This window comes from Ranitomeya variabilis, chromosome 3 (assembly GCF_051348905.1).
Source record: "Ranitomeya variabilis isolate aRanVar5 chromosome 3, aRanVar5.hap1, whole genome shotgun sequence".
In the NCBI taxonomy this organism is placed as follows: Eukaryota; Metazoa; Chordata; class Amphibia; order Anura; family Dendrobatidae; genus Ranitomeya; species Ranitomeya variabilis.
The window spans coordinates 390,403,591-390,420,363 of record NC_135234.1 but is presented as its reverse complement, the minus strand read 5'-3'; positions in this window follow the sequence as shown (position 1 = coordinate 390,420,363).

Here is a 16,773-nt window from a genome sequence, read left to right as displayed (position 1 = left end):
TGTCGCATTCTTCTGCGTTTCATCCTCAGTCAAATGGTCAGACCGAGCATATGAACCAGAATTTGGAGCAGTATTTACGCTGCTTTGTTTCTGACAATCAGGAGGAGTGGTCGACGTTCCTTCCTTTGGCTGAGATTGCTATAAATAATCACCGTCAGGAATCGTCTGGGGAGTCCCCGTTCTTTTGTGTTTACGGGCTCCATCCTCAGTTTTGTACTCTGCGTCAGGGGGGTTCTACTGGCGTCCCAGAGGAGGACCAGTTAGGAGCACAACTGGCATCCGTGTGGAGGAGAGTGAAACAGCGCTTGCTAAGTGTAGGTGCAAGGTACAAACGTGTGGCTGACAGTAAACGTGTGACAGGTCCGAACCTGAGTGTGGGTGACTGGGTGTGGTTGTACACAAAAAACATAAAACTCAAGATTCCATCCTTGAAATTGGGTCTAAGGTTTATTGGTCCATTTAGGGTTGCCGCCATCATTAACCCGGTAGCCTACCGTTTGGCGCTCCCTACGGTATATAAAATACACAACGTGTTCCACTGATCTTTATTAAAAAAGGTGGTGGGTTCTGTGGACATGGCGCCTATGCCACCTCCAGTTTTCGTGGATAGCAATTTCGAGTTTGAAGTCTCCAAGGTGGTTGACTCTCGAGTAGTGCGCCGCACATTACAGTACCTGGTACACTGGCTTGGTTATGGGCCGGAAGAGAGGTCCTGGGTACCAGCCTCGGACATACATGCGGACCGGCTGGTCAGTATGTTTCACCGCCGCCATCCGGACAAGCCGGGTCCTTTAAGTTGTGAGGGCCCTGGGGTCCCTCGTAGAAGGTGGGGTACTGTCATGTCGGATGCTGTTCACACTAGGGCGTCCGACAGACAGCGGTAATTCCACATACGTCCACTACATGCTCAGTGGCGTCGGCTAGACTTTATCCAGCTTGCTCAGGGTTAATCTAGCTGGTAATTTGGTTGGAGGCTGGGTCACGCCCACGGCCTTTAAATAGCTCTGCTTGACTTTGGGTGTCGCCGATTATAGCTTGTGCTTTGTGCCTAGCGATTCCGGTCTGGAGTGGTGGTCTTGTTGTAGGAATATCGTATCTGGTGGTGTATTATCCTTTGTCATATTCCTCCTTCCTATATTTGTATTTGTTTTGCCCTGTGCACATTATAGTGTATTCCTGTGTGTCTGTGGCGTGGTGCATTTTTCAGCTTTCCCTGTCTGTACTTTCTGTGGGGATTGGTGTGTGGTCTCTTCACTGGGTGGTGGGTGGTGGTTTCAGCTTAGGGCTGAAACAGGAGACAGGGTCAGGCCTGGTGGCCCAGACATGCACACCTTTAGTGTAACTTCTGGGAAAGGGTCAGACAGGGTTTCCCTAGCCTGAAGTTCAGGTCAGAGGGTGCGATGACATGTTTACTGTGCGCCCTCTGCCTACACAGTCACTGCAGAGATCCGGAAGACACAGCGGCACGCGTCGGTGGAATGGGGACAGGTGAATATCACAAGTGCTGATGGCCTGAGCCAGCGGTGACACCGGCACTTGGCCGCCATAGCGTGCCGGTGTCCCCGCCTGCTCAGGATACCGACATCTGACTTCCAGCTACGAGAGGTATGTCATTTGTCATTTTTTTTAATTGCAGCAGCATATGGGGTTATATCATTTTATGGATCATCTTATGATGCCATCAACTTTTATGGAGCAGCATATGGGGTTATATTATTCTATGGAGCATCTTATGGGGGCCATCAACCTTTATGGGGCAACATATGGGCATATTTTAATATGGAGCATCTTATGGGTCCCATCATGAACTGTAAGGAGCATTGTATGGGGCTCCTAATTCAATTTGGATATTCAAAAACACTTAACCTATTGATGTCTCAATTATTTTTACTTTTATTTGTATCTATTTTAACCCCCTTAGGAAGAAGCTATATGCGAAACGCGCGTCGGGGACCAGCACTGCCTGGATAAGGTCATATACCCTTACCCATCTATATACTATTGCTATCTTTACTTGCTGCTATATGTCTGGTGCTCACAATTGCTGCCTCACTTGAGGTACTTGTCCATTATGAGGTATTTGTCTATTATGTTTATGTGATTTCCAAATGGGCACTGTGTCTTTATGTATGGGGTTCTAGTGTATCCCTACCAGTTATTTATTATATATACCCACCAAACCAAATTTAGGATAGTTACATTAGTAATAGGAGGATTTCTTCCTATATACCTTGGATACACCAATTTGGTAATCCATTATGGGGACTTTCTCCCTTACATTTACATTTATTTTCTATCTTGGCTTTGGTGGAGTTATATACATAACTATACTTGAGATCTGAGCAGTGCGCCATTTGATATATTTGACGGCTATAGATGGGCCACATTAGCTGATTATATGAAGGCTATATGGTGTTATCAGGCAGCAATTATTGGACATGTACTCCTTTTTAATTTTAATCTATATTATCTTGTATTTTTCTAATAAACTTGATTGGTTTTCCTTTATGGCTCATGCTTCCTGCACTAGTTGGATTTGCTTGCATCTTTGGAAGTGCCATTGATTTAGGCCATTTCTTCTTTAGGTTCTGTAATGCATCAACATATCAATATTGAAAAAAAAAACAAATTAAAAAATTGCAATTTTCAAACTCTGAATGATTTTTCTGTTAACCCCTTAGCGACCTTTGACGCATACGCTGCGTCATGAAAGTCGGTGCCAAAGCGACCTATGACGCAGCGTATGCGTCATGGAGGGATCGCGTCCCTGCAGATCGGGTGAAGGGGTTAACTCCCATTTTTCCCGATCTGCAGAGACAGGGGGAGTGGTGCTTCAGCCCAGGGGGGGTGGCTTCACCCCCCCGTGGCTACGATCGCTCTGATTGGCTGTTGAAAGTGAAACTGCCAATCAGAGCGATTTGTAATATTTCACCTAAAAAACTGGTGAAATATTACAATCCAGCCATGGCCGATGCTGCAATATCATCGGCCATGGCTGGAAAACCTGAAGTCACCCCCCCCACACCCACCGATCGCCCCCCCAGCCCTCCGTTAGTCCTCCGGTCCCCTCCGTCCGCCTGCCGGCTCCCCCGTCCTCCTGTCCGCTCCCTCCTTGCTCAGGATCCCCCCCCCCTGTGCTCCGATCACCCCCCCTGTGCTCCGATCCACCCCCCCACCACCCCTTCATACTTACCGATCCTCCCGGTGTCCGGCCGTCTCCTCGCTGGGCGCCGCCATCTTGGAAAATGGCGGGCGCATGCTCAGTGCGCCCGCCGAATCTGCCAGTCGGCAGATTCCTTACAGGTACATTTTGATCGCTGTGGTAGGTTCTATCACAGCGATCAAAATAAAAAAAATAATAAATAACCCCCCCCCCCCCCTTTATCACCCCCATAGGGACAATAATAAAATAAAGATTTTTTTTTTTTTTTTTTTTCCACTAGGGTTAGGGTTAGAACTAGGGTTAGAACTAGGGGTAGGGTTAGGGGTAGGGTTAGGGTTACGGGTAGGGTTAGGGGTAGGGTTATGGCATGTGCACACAGAGCGGATCGGCCGCGGATCCGCAGCGGATCAGCAGCGGATCGGCAGCGGATCGGCAGCGGATCGGCAGCGGATCGGCAGCGGATCGGCAGTGGATCGGCAGCGGATCGGCAGCGGATCCGCAGCGGATCGGCAGCGGATCGGCAGCGGATCGGCAGCGGATCGGCAGCGGATCGGCAGCGGATCCGCAGCGGATCGGCCGCGGATCCGCAGCGGATCGGCCGCGGATCCGCAGCGGATCGGCAGCGGATCCGCAGCGGATCGGCCGCGGATTGGCAGCGGATCCGCAGCGGATTGGCCGCGGATCCGCAGCAGATCGGTAGCGGATTGGCCGCGGATCCGCAGCGGATTGGCAGCGGATTGGCCGCGGATCCGTAGCGGATTGGCCGCTGCGAATTCGAAGCAGTTTTCCATCAAGTTTACAGTACCATGTACACCTAAGGAAAACCAAATCCGCTGTGCCCATGGTGCGAAAAATTCCGTGCAGAAACGCTGCGTTGTATTTTCCGCAGCATGTCAATTCTTTGTGCGGATTCCGCAGCGTTTTACACCTGTTCCTCAATAGGAATCCGCAGGTGAAATCCGCACAAAACAACACTGGAAATCTGCTGTAAATCCGCAGGTAAAACGCAGTGCCTTTTACCTGCAGATTTTTCAAAAATCGTGCGGAAAAATCTCACACGAATCCGCAACGTGGGCACATAGCCTTAGGGTTAGGGTTGGAATTAGAGTTAGGGTTGGAATTAGGGCTAGGGTTTGAAATAGGGTTAAGATTAGGCTTGTGGTTAGGGTTACGGATAGGGTTAGGGGTGTGTTGGGGTTACAGTTGTGGTTAGGGTTGGGATTAGGGTTACGGTTGGGATTAGGGTTAGGATTAGGGTTGGAATTAGGGTTACGGGTGTGTTGCGGTTAGGGTTGTGGTTAGGGGTGTGTTGGGGTTAGGGTTGTGATTAGGGTTATGGCTACAGTTGGGATTAGGATTAGGGGTGTGTTGGGGTTAGTGTTGAAGTTAGAATTGAGGGGTTTCCACTGTTTAGGCACATCAGGGGTCTCCAAACGCAACATGGCGCCACCATTGATTCCAGCCAATCTTGCGTTCAAAAAGTCAAATGGTGCTCCCGCCCTTCCAAGCCCCGACGTGCGCCCAAACAGTGGTTTACCCCCACATTTGGGGTACCAGCGTACTCAGGACAAACTGGGCAACAACTGTTGGGGTCCAATTTCTCCTGTTACCCTTGCAAAAATAAAAAATTACTTGCTAAAACATAATTTTTGAGGAAAGAACAATTATTTTTTATTTTCACGGCTCTGCGTTATAAACTTCTGTGAAGCACTTGGGGGTTGAAAGTGCTCACCACACATCTAGTTAAGTTCCTTCGGGGGTCTAGTTTCCAAAATGGGGTCACTTGTGGGGGGTTTCTACTGTTTAGGCACATCAGGGGCTCTGCAAATGCAATGTGACGCCCGCAGACCATTCCATCAAAGTCTGCATTTCAAATGTCACTACTTCCCTTCCAAGCCCTGACGTGCGCCCAAACAGTGGTTTACCCCCACATATGGGGTATGAGCGTACTCACAACAAACTGGGCAACAAATATTGGGGTCCAAATTCTCCTGTTACCCTTGTGAAAATAAAAAATTGCTTGCTAAAACATCTTTTTTGAGGAAAGAAAAATGATTTTTTATTTTCACGGCTCTGCGTTGTAAACTTCTGTGAAGCACTTGGGGGTTCAAAGTGCTCACCACACATCTAGATAAGTTCCCTTGGGGGTCTAGTTTCCAAAATGGAGTCACTTGTAGGGAGTTCCTACTGTTTAGGCACATCAGGGGCTCTGCAAACGCAACCTGATGCCCGCAGAGCATTCCATCAAAGTCTGCATTTCAAAACGTCACTACTTCCCTTCCGAACCCCGACGTGTGCCAAAACAGTGGTTTACCCCCACATATGGGGTATCAGCGTACTCAGGAGAAACTGGACAACAACTTTTGGGGTCCAATTTCTCCTGTTACTCTTGCAAAAATAAAAAAATTCTGGGCTAAAAAAATATTTTTGAGGAAAGGAAACACATTTTTTATTTTCACGGCTCTGCGTTATAAACTTCTGTGAAGCACTTGGGGGTTCAAAGTGCTCACCACACATCTAGATTAGTTCCTTGGGAGGTCTAGTTTCCAAAATGGGGTCACTTGTGCGGGAGCTCCAATGTTTAGGCACACAGGGGCTCTCCAAACGCGACATGGTGTCCGCTAATGATTGGAGCTAATTTTCCATTCAAAAAGCCAAATGGCGTGCCTTCCCTTCCGAGCCCTGCCGTGCGCCCAAACAGTGGTTTACCCCCACATATGGGGTATCATCGTACTCAGGACAAACTGGACAACAACATTTGGGATCCAATTTCTCCTATTACCCTTGGGAAAATAAAAAATTCTGGGCTAAAAATCATTTTTGAGGAAAGAAAAATTATTTTTTTATTTTCACGGCTCTGCGTTATAAACTTCTGTGAAGCACCTGGGGGTTATAAGTGCTCACTATGCATCTAGATAAGTTCCTTGGGGGGTCTAGTTTCCAAAATGGGGTCACTTGTAGGGGAGCTCCAATGTTTAGGCACACAGGGGCTCTCCAAACGCGACATGGTGTCCGCTAACGATTGGAGCTAATTTTCCATTCAAAAAGTCAAATGGCACGCCTCCCCTTCCGAGCCTTGCCGTGCACCCAAACAGTGGTTTACTCCCACATATGAGGTATCGGCATACTCAGGAGAAATTGCCCAACAAATTTTAGGATCCATTTTATCCTGTTGCCCATGTGAAAATGAAAGAATTGAGGCTAAAAGAAATTTTGTGTGAAAAAAAAAGTACTTTTTCATTTTTGCGGATCAATTTGTGAAGCACCTGGGGGTTTAAAGTGCTCACTATGCATCTAGATGAGTTCCTTGGGGGGTCTAGTTTCCAAAATGGGGTCAATTGTGGAGGAGCTCCAATGTTTAGGCACACAGGGGCTTTCCAAACGTGACATGGTGTCCGCTAAAGATTGGAGCCAATTTTTCATTCAAAAAGTCAAATGGCGCTCCTTCCCTTCCGAGCCCTGCCGTGCGCCCAAACAGTGGTTTACCCCCACATATGAGGTATCAGCATACTCAGGATAAATTGGACAACAACGTCCGTGGTCCAGTTTCTCCTTTTACCGCTGGGAAAATAAAAAAATTGTTGCTAAAAGATCATTTTTGTGACTAAAAAGTTAAATGTTCATTTTTTCCTTCCATGTTGCTTCTGCTGCTGTGAAACACTTGAAGGGTTAATAAACTTCTTGAATGTGGTTTTGAGCACCTTGAGGGGTGCAGTTTTTAGAATGGTGTCACTTTTGGGTATTTTCAGCCATATAGAACCCTCAAACTGACTTCAAATGTGAGGTGGTCCCTAAAAAAAATGGTTTTGTAAATTTTGTTGTAAAAATGAGAAATCACTGGTCAAATTTTAACCCTTATAACTTCCTAGCAAAAAAAAAAATGATTTCCAAAATTGTGCTGATGTAAAGTAGACATGTGGGAAATGTTATTTATTAACTATTTTGTGTCACATAACTCTCTGGTTTAACAGAATACAAATTCAAAATGTGAAAATTGCAAAATTTTCAAAATTTTCGCCAAATTTCCGTTTTTTTCACAAATAAACTCAGAAATTATCGACCTAAATTTACCACTAACATGAAGCCCAATATGTCACGAAAAAACAATCTCAGAATCGCTAGGATCCGTTGAAGCGTTCCTGAGTTATTACCTCATAAAGGGACACTGGTCAGAATTGCAAAAAATGGCAAGGTCATTAAGGCCAAAATAGGCTGGGTCATGAAGGGGTTAATCCAAACAGTCATGCTGCACAAAAACAATAAGGAATAACATTTCCCTCATGTCTGCATCACATCAGCACCATTTGTGAAATCTTGATTTATTTTGCTAGCATTTTAGAACGTTTAAAATGTTGCAGTAATTTTTCATTTTTTTCAAAGAAATTTACAAAACTTATTTTTTAGGGACCTGTTCAATTTTGAGGGTTCTATATATTGGAAACCCAAAAAAGTGATACCATTTTAAAAATCAAACCCTTCAAAGTATTCAAAATTGCTTTCTGGTAGTTTATTAACCATTCAGGAATTAATGCAAAGTGACAAAACAGGAATGAAAAAGTTATTTTTACTACCTAAATCTTGCTAACCTCTGATGACTACATCCGGCAGACTCTAAAACCGGTATTTGGCCATGAACTGCCATGGCAAACATCAGGACCACACGATCATGATCTCAGGGTACTGATGGAGTTAAAGAGGAAGCCATCTAGATGCTGTTGTCACTATTGAAAGCAGCATATAAGGCAGTGGTCCCCAACTCCGGTCTTCAAGAGCCACCAACAGGTCATGTTTTCAGGATATCCTTAGAATTGCACAGGTTATTGAAAGCTTGCCTGTCCATGTGATGCAATTATCACCTGTGCAATACTAAGGAAATCCTGAAAACATGACCTGTTGGTGGCTCTTGATGACCAGAGTTGGGGAACACTCATATAAGGGATTAAATAGCCATAGTCTGTGCACCACGTTGTCAGCTGTAGTTTACAGCTGACAACTACAGGATTGTCACCTGTCGGTGGATGCTAGTCTCTTATATGGCAGGTCAGTAAAAATACATATTGTAAGTCACTAAGGGGTTAAACTATTTTTTTGTTGTCTATAAAAACACATAAATTGTTCACATAAGCAACTTGCACCTTATACTTATGGTTGGTCTATGCAAATCACCAGGTGTTCATTGGGTGTTCACATATAATCTGTATCTATATTATAACATTTATCTCATTTAGTAATTGTGACAACCATTAAGAGATGATATTTTAAAGAACTTCAAGGTGTAAACATTAAACTTCAAGGGAGGTGATCCCTTTATTTGAGCATTGCCATGAGGCACTCATTATAGCCATTATTGCAACACAGGTGATCATTATTTTTATTAGAATTTTTATGAAGCATACATAAATGAAAGCTATGACCAAAATATGTAAATCTGACAAATGACATATAGAGAGCGCTAATATGTTTTCATGATTGAAATAAAATGAGACAGGAAAAAGATATATGAAGGAGTAATAATTCAAGGCATCTATATATATATAAGAGGCATCGTGATTACTCGCTAATCCCGCCCCCTGCACAGTAGCTCTGCCCCCCACCACATCACCAAACATAATCCTGCCCCTCACCCCATTACCACACACAATCCAGCCCCCACCACATCACCACACACAATCCCACCCCCACCACATTACCACGCACAATCCCGCCCCTTCAACACATCACCACACATAATCCCGCTCCCCAACACATCACCACACATAATCCCGCCCCCACCACATCACCACACATAATCCCGCCCCTTCAACACATTACCACACATAATCCTGCCCCCCACCCCATTACCACACACAATCCCGCCTCACCACATTACCACACACAATCCGCACCACATCACCACACACAATCCCGCCCCCCCACAAATCCCACCCCCCACCAAATCACCACACATAATCCTGCCCCCCACCACATCACCACACATAATTCCACCCCTTCAACACATCACCACACATAATCCCGCCCCCAACACATTACCACACAATCCTGCTTCCCCACCACATCACCACACATAATCCCGCCACCCCACCACATTACTACACATAATCCCGCCCCCCACCAAATTACCACACATATTCCCACCCCCCACCACATTACCACACAAAATCCCGCCCCCACCACATTACCACACATAATCCCACCCCCACCACATTACGACACATAATCCTACCCCCCACCACATTACTACAGATAATCCCACCCCCCACCACATTACCACACATAATCCTGCCCCCACCACATTACCACAGATAATCCCGCCCCCCACCACTTTACCACAAATAATCCCACACCACACCACATTACCACACATAATCCCGCTCCCCCACCACATTACCACACATAATCCCGCCCCCCACCACATTACCACACATAATCTGGCCCCCCACCACATTACCACACATAATCCGACCCCCACCACATTACCACACATAATACCGCCCCCAACACATTACCACACATAATCCCGCCCCCCACCACATTACCACACAAAATCCCGCCCCCCACCCCATTACCACACATAATACTGCCCCCCACCACACATAATCCTGCCCCCCACCACATCACCACACATAATCCCGCCCCCCACCCCATTACCACACATAATCCTGCCCCCCAACACATCACCATACATAATCCCACCCCCCACCCCATTACCACACATAATCCCACCCCCCACCCCATTACCACACATAATCCCACCCCCCACCCCATTACATACATAATCCTGCCCCCCACCACACATAATCCTGCCCCCCACCACATCACCACACATAATCCCACCCCCCACCCCATTACCACACATGATCCTGCCCCCCACCACATCACCACACATATTCCCGCCCCCACCACATTACCACACATAATCTGGCCGCCCCACCACATTACCACACATAATACCGCCCCCACCACATTACCAAACATAATCCCGCCCCCCACCACATTACCACACATAATCCCGCCCCCACCACATTACCACACATAATACCGCCCCCACCACATTACCACACATAATCCTGCCCCCCACCACATTACCACACATAATACCGCCCCCACCACATTACCACACATAATCCCGCCCCCCACCACATTACGACACATAATCCCGCCCCCACCACATTACCACACATAATACCGCCCCCACCACATTACCACACATAATCCTGCCCCCCTCCACACATAATCCTGCCCCCCACCACATCACCACACATATTCCCGCCCCCACCACATTACCACACATAATCTGGCCGCCCCACCACATTACCACACATAATACCGCCCCCACCACATTACCACACATAATCCCGCCCCCCACCACATTACCACACATAATCCCGCCCCCACCACATTACCACACATAATACCGCCCCCACATTACCACACATAATCCTGCCCCCCACCACATTACCACACATAATACCGCCCCCACCACATTACCACACATAATCCTGCCCCCCTCCACACATAATCCTGCCCCCCACCCCATTACCACACATAATCCCGCCCCCCAACACATCACCACACATAATCCCGCCCCCCACCCCATTACCACACATAATCCCACCCCCACCCCATTACCACACATAATCCCACCCCCCACCCCATTACCACACATAATCCCGCCCCCCACCACATTACCACACATAATCCCGCCCCCACCACATTACCACACATAATACCGCCCCCACCACATTACCACACATAATCCTGCCCCCCTCCACACATAATCCGGCTCCCCCACCCCATTACCATACATAATCCCGCCCCCACCACATCACCACACATAATCCCGCCTCCAATACATCACCACACTATTGCTATTAACTTCATTTTAAGTTAATTTACCACCTGTGTAAGTGCTATTGAATGTTGTCATTATTTACTTTAGTTTAATCACCAGCAGCGTTAATTAGATAGCTATGAGCCTCCTGAGCGTTAGCTGGCTGGAAACATCTAGTTTTATATATAAAGATTCATAAATCTTTGATGTGAAACTATTTATCTAAATCAGAGCATTTCTTTCTAACACAAATTGAAAGTGTTAATTAAATTGTGATCCAAAACTTCTCCACCCATTTTTCACATATGTAAGGTGCCAGACGGCAGAATTGTGACAGAGAACTGCTGCTCCATGTCGCCATGTCACTCTACAGGAAAAAGCTAAGTCCTAGCTGGGTGCTGATGTTGTGAGGGCCTTGAACTCGTTCAGGCTGGCTATGGCCAATGGTATTGGTCTGCCAGAACCATAGGTGTTAAAGTTCAATAAAGGAGACTTCTGTTCTAAAACACAATCTTTAATGAATGGTGACTTGATAAGGGTTATGCACCAGGGGTAGAAGTCTTATGAACTTTTCCTTCACAGTGTAAAGCATTTTCACACATATGGTTTCCTTCCATTATAGTCCACTTCAGGGCTGGTGAAACACTCTGGCTCGCCTTACTACATCACAGCCTAGCTTGTGCCATAGTCCTGATCAGCAGGTCTCTCTGCCTATTTAGTGGCTCCGTGACCTATTTCTTCCACTACTGGCGCTCTGCATCTACTGCTATGGACCGCCCACTCGTCCCACAAACTCAGCCCTGTTTAGATCCGTTACCTGCGGCATATAACAAGCTCAGGATTTCTCATTACACAATGTCCTATCTAAGTGAAAAGAAAAATGTTCAGCTCACCCCGTTATGTCCTAGTTCCTTGGCTGACCATTGGCGCATGGAGCCATCCTGGTCCTGGCGCTGAGGAAATCCAATATGCAAGAAAAGTTGTCGCCAGTGACCACAAGAGATATGGTTGTTAAAACTTGACGTTTATTTAGCCTTCATGTTAAAAAGCACAGATATGCAGAACTGAACAATCCCAGTGCAGGGAACGAATCCTACGCGTTTCGGCCTACACAGTCTTTACATGTAGGATTCATTCCTTGCACTGGGATTGCTCACTTCTGCATATCTGTGCTTTTTAACATGATGGCTAAATAAACATCAAGTTTTAAGAACATATCTCCTGTGGTCACCGGAGACAACTCTTCTTGCATATTAAATGTCCTCTCTATGGACCCCTTTAATTTGAAAGGCCACTCTTTCTCTTTAGTCAGTTCCAGGCCTTGATACTTTCTTTTCCCATAGTCTCCTTTTCTCTTAGTAGCTCACCCAATGGCACCACTGCTCACAGACACTTCTTACTACAAATTGATCCTATCTAACTATCTATAGGAAGCAGTCACTTGCTCTAAAGGCCCCGTCACACTTAGCGACGCTAAAGCGATCCCGACAACGATACGACCTGTCAGGGATCGTTGCTGCGTCGCTATGTGGTCGCTGGTGAGATGTCAAACAGTGAGATCTTCCCAACGACGCAGCAGCAATGCGGCGACCTGTAGCGACCTGTACAACGATGTCTTTGGTCGTTGTGACCCTGTCACATTTTTTTGCCTTCCTCTGGATCAACATGTTAGGGCATGTTAGGTTAGGCTATGGGTTGAACTAGATGGACTTAAAGTCTTCCTTCAACCTCAATAACTATGTAACTATGTAACATGGCAGCTATTATGACGATTCGGACCTCGATGAGGGACGTCCTGTGTGACGTTGTAGTCAACGAGGTCGTTGGTAAGGTGTCAAGCACAGCGATGTGTGCTACCCAGTGGGACCTCAACGATCAAAAAAAGGTCCAGGCCATTCCGACATGACCAGCGATCTCACAGCAGGGGCCTGGTCGCTGCTATGTGTCACACATAGCGAGATTGCTACTGAGGTCGCTGTTGCGTCACAAAACTTGTGACTCAGCAGCGATCTCGCTAGCGACCTCGCTTAAGGCCCCGTCTCACATAGCGATTTACCAACGATCACGACCAGCGATACGACCTGGCCGTGATCGTTGGTAAGTCGCTGTGTGGTCGCTGGGGAGCTGTCACACAGACAGCTCTCTCCAGCGACCAACGATCAGGGGAACGACTTCGGCATCGTTGAAACTGTCTTCAACGATGCCGAAGTCCCCCTGCAGCACCCGGGTAACCAGGGTAAACATCGGGTTACTAAGCGCAGGGCCGCGCTTAGTAACCCGATGTTTACCCTGGTTACCAGCGTAAATGTAAAAAAAAACAAACAGTACATACTTGCCATCTGATGTCCGTCAGGTCCCTTGCCGTCTGCTTCCTGCTCTGACTGAGCAGCCGTACAGCGAGAGCGCAGCGGTAACGTCACTGCTGCGCTCTGCTCTCGCTGTACGGCCGGATCTCAGTCAGAGCAGGAAGCAGACGGCAAGGGACCTGACGGACATCAGATGGTGAGTATGTAGTGTTTTTTTTTTTTACATTTACGCTGGTAACCAGGGTAAACATCGGGTTACTAAGCGCGGCCCTGCGCTTAGTAACCCGATGTTTACCCTGGTTACCAGTGAAGACATCGCTGGATCGGTGTCACACACACCGATTCAGCGATGTCAGCGGGACCTCAGCGACCAAAAAAAGGTCCAGGCCATTCCGACACGACCAGCGATCTCACAGCAGGGGCCTGATCGCTGGTACGTGTCACACATAGCGAGATCGCTACTGAGGTCGCTGTTGCGTCACAAAACTTGTGACTCAGCAGCGATATCGCTAGCGATCTCGCTATGTGAGACGGGGGCTTTAGTGTGACGGGGGCTTAACACTAAGCCCCTCTCACAATGGGAGGACCTAGGACTAAACCTCGAGGAACTCTGATAGTATGGAGAAGAGAAGATAAAGAATAGCTGAAAAATAAAACACTGAGGACGTAGTCTGAGACATAGGAGGAAAACCAAGAGAGGAGCTAATATCCATGGTATCAAATGCAGCAGACATATCTAAGAGAATTATCAAGAAGTAGTGAACATTATGTTTGGTTGTAAGTAGATTATTAAAATTAAAGACTTTAGTCTTTAGCAAATTCAGTAGAATGTAAAGAGCGGAAACTGTATTGTAAAGGGTCAAGAAAAGAGTTTTGTGTGACATACTGTAGTGGATTAGACAAGAGTGGACCAAGCTTTCCAGGAGTTTAGCGATGAAGAGGAGATTAGACACAGGTCTATAGTTAGCAGAGCAGTTGAGGGATTTTTTTTTAAAGAGGAATTATTAAGGCAAGTTAAAATGAGGAGGGAAATATTATAGAAGAAAGAGAGTGGCTACATATTTTAGTTAGGTGGGTGTGAAATCTATATCAGTGCCTGCCCTTCCAGCCTCTGCTTCTGTCACTAGGCATACACTTGTTGCTGGTGATGCAAGGTAACAACTATAGATTTGTGTCTTCTGGGGCTTATAGTTCCATCCATGATGGGAGATCAAGAGTTAACTTTTGTGTCTGATTCCTCCAGTTCAATCTATTCCAGTGCTGCAAGCTATTTAAGCTACTAAAAGCTTGCTATCCACTGACAGTTATAATTTGACAAACCTACGCAAACATTTTAGTGTCCTGCTTTGCTTCCCAGTAAATATTCCTAATTTTGACCTTGGCTCATTTTTGACTACTCTCCTGCCTTACTGACCTCCTGGTTCTGACTGACTGTCACAATTCCACCCCTCAGTCTGTCTGGGATACAGTTACTAAGCCATCCAATTTGGTACAGGGGTGTGCTGAAACTGTTGGTGCTTGATTAACAGCTCAGTCATCCAGCCTAGTACATGGTGTGTGCTGAGCTGTTAGTGTGCTGATTGCTCCACTGTCCAAACTGAAATTGGAAGGCACTGGCTGTCTCCTTGTGTTTATTATCCCAGGTGAATGTCAGGTTACTTAATTGAGCTGTTTCTCCCAGATATCTGCCTGAAATACATTCAGCTAATTGTGGTTTGTTCTCTCTGTGCTTTGCATTCTGTATGTTGATCTTTCTTTGCCTGACCTTGGACCTCCTTCTGACCATCCATCTCTTTAACTCCCTCTGCTCTGATCCACTATCCTCCTGGTATTCTGACCTAGGAACAAGACCTGACTATGCTTTTGTCTCTTCCACCTGCTAATGACGCACCCTTCTGGCTTCTGCCTTTGGACTCCTTGACTATCCTGACTCATGACTTTGCACCTAGCAGACCATTTTCCTTGCCAGACCACACAACCAAAAATGAGCTAACTCCATGTTCCCAGTATAGAGCTGAAGTCCAGATCCGTATAAAAGGGTTAAAGTGTGAAGGCAAGGGCAATCCATGGAATCTGAAAAATGAATAAGCTAGTGCAAAGCCTCTTTGTGATAGCCATCTTCAACTTTGCCAGGCGACCACAAGCAGTGCCTCTGTTATAGTGGACAGGGACAGCCGGGAAACAGAAGTGAGGGAATAGGGTCACTTATGCAAGTTATAGTAAGAAATGAAGCAAGGAGCCTGGTAACTTTTTTTTCTGTGACAGGTTCAAAGGAATAAAGTGAACTTCACATGTGGGAGGGTAGGGTTGCAAGTTGTGACTGTATTGGGCAAAAATGTCCTAACATATATAGTTGATGTTTACTTGGAAATAAGGATACAGATCATGAGTGTTAAGATTAATGACGGGGCCTACACTTTAGTGCTAAGGAGTAGAGATGGGTATATCCCTAGATGTTCAGGTCCAGCAGGTTCAGCCGATCAGTACCTGAACCAGAACCCGAACCAGAACCCGGACCCCATTCACTTGAATAGGGGGCCTGAACATCCAGTATATACAGAAAGCACTGCTTCTGATCCGTGGTAAAATCATTACTGCAGTCCAGAAAGCCATGGTTCAAATGACAGTGTGAGCCCGCAGCTGTGATCGGAGGTATTAAGTTTACCGGTCACTGATGTGGGCTGATGGGACTACTGCTCCCATCAGCCTACATCTGCTGCCGCAAATAACAGTGAGAGCAGGAGGCTGATGGGAGTATTTATCATCCGGCACTCTAAATATATAATTAAAAAGAAATAAACGGCATGGGTTCCCCTTTATTTTTGTTAACCAGCCAGCAAAACTGACAGCTGGGGGCTGTTAGCAAGGTTAGTTATCAAGAGTAGAGTGTTCCCCACCCTGTTTTTTAAACTATTTAAATAAATAACAAAAAAATTATGTGTGCCCCCCCATTTTTGACAACCAGCCTAACTAAAGCAGACAATTGGGGGCTGGTATTCTCATGCTGGTAAAAGGCCATTGATAATGCACCCACAGCCTAAAAGCAGCAGTACACTGCTGTCTAGAAAAGGCGCATCTAGTACGTGTGCCAATTCTGGTGCTTTGCCCGCTTCTTCCCACTTGCCCTGTAATGGTGACAAGTGGGGTTAATATTTGTGGGATTGATGAAACCTTTGTATTGTAAGATGGTATTAAACCCATCAGGTTGGTTATGGAGAGGCATCTATAACACACCTATCCATTACTAATCCTATAGTTATATTGTTAAAAAAAAGCAAATTGTCTCTTCAGAGAGGAAGAGGACTAGAACTCTAGTGCCACCTATTGGAAGTAGCAATCCTAACAGTCAATGTTAACCCTTTAACGAGCCTTTGTTAAAAAAAACACACGCTTGCATCTTAGCACCATCCAGGTTGAAAACTGTTTACCCCCAGAAATGGATTATGGTGTGGGATAGAATGACGGAGGATTGA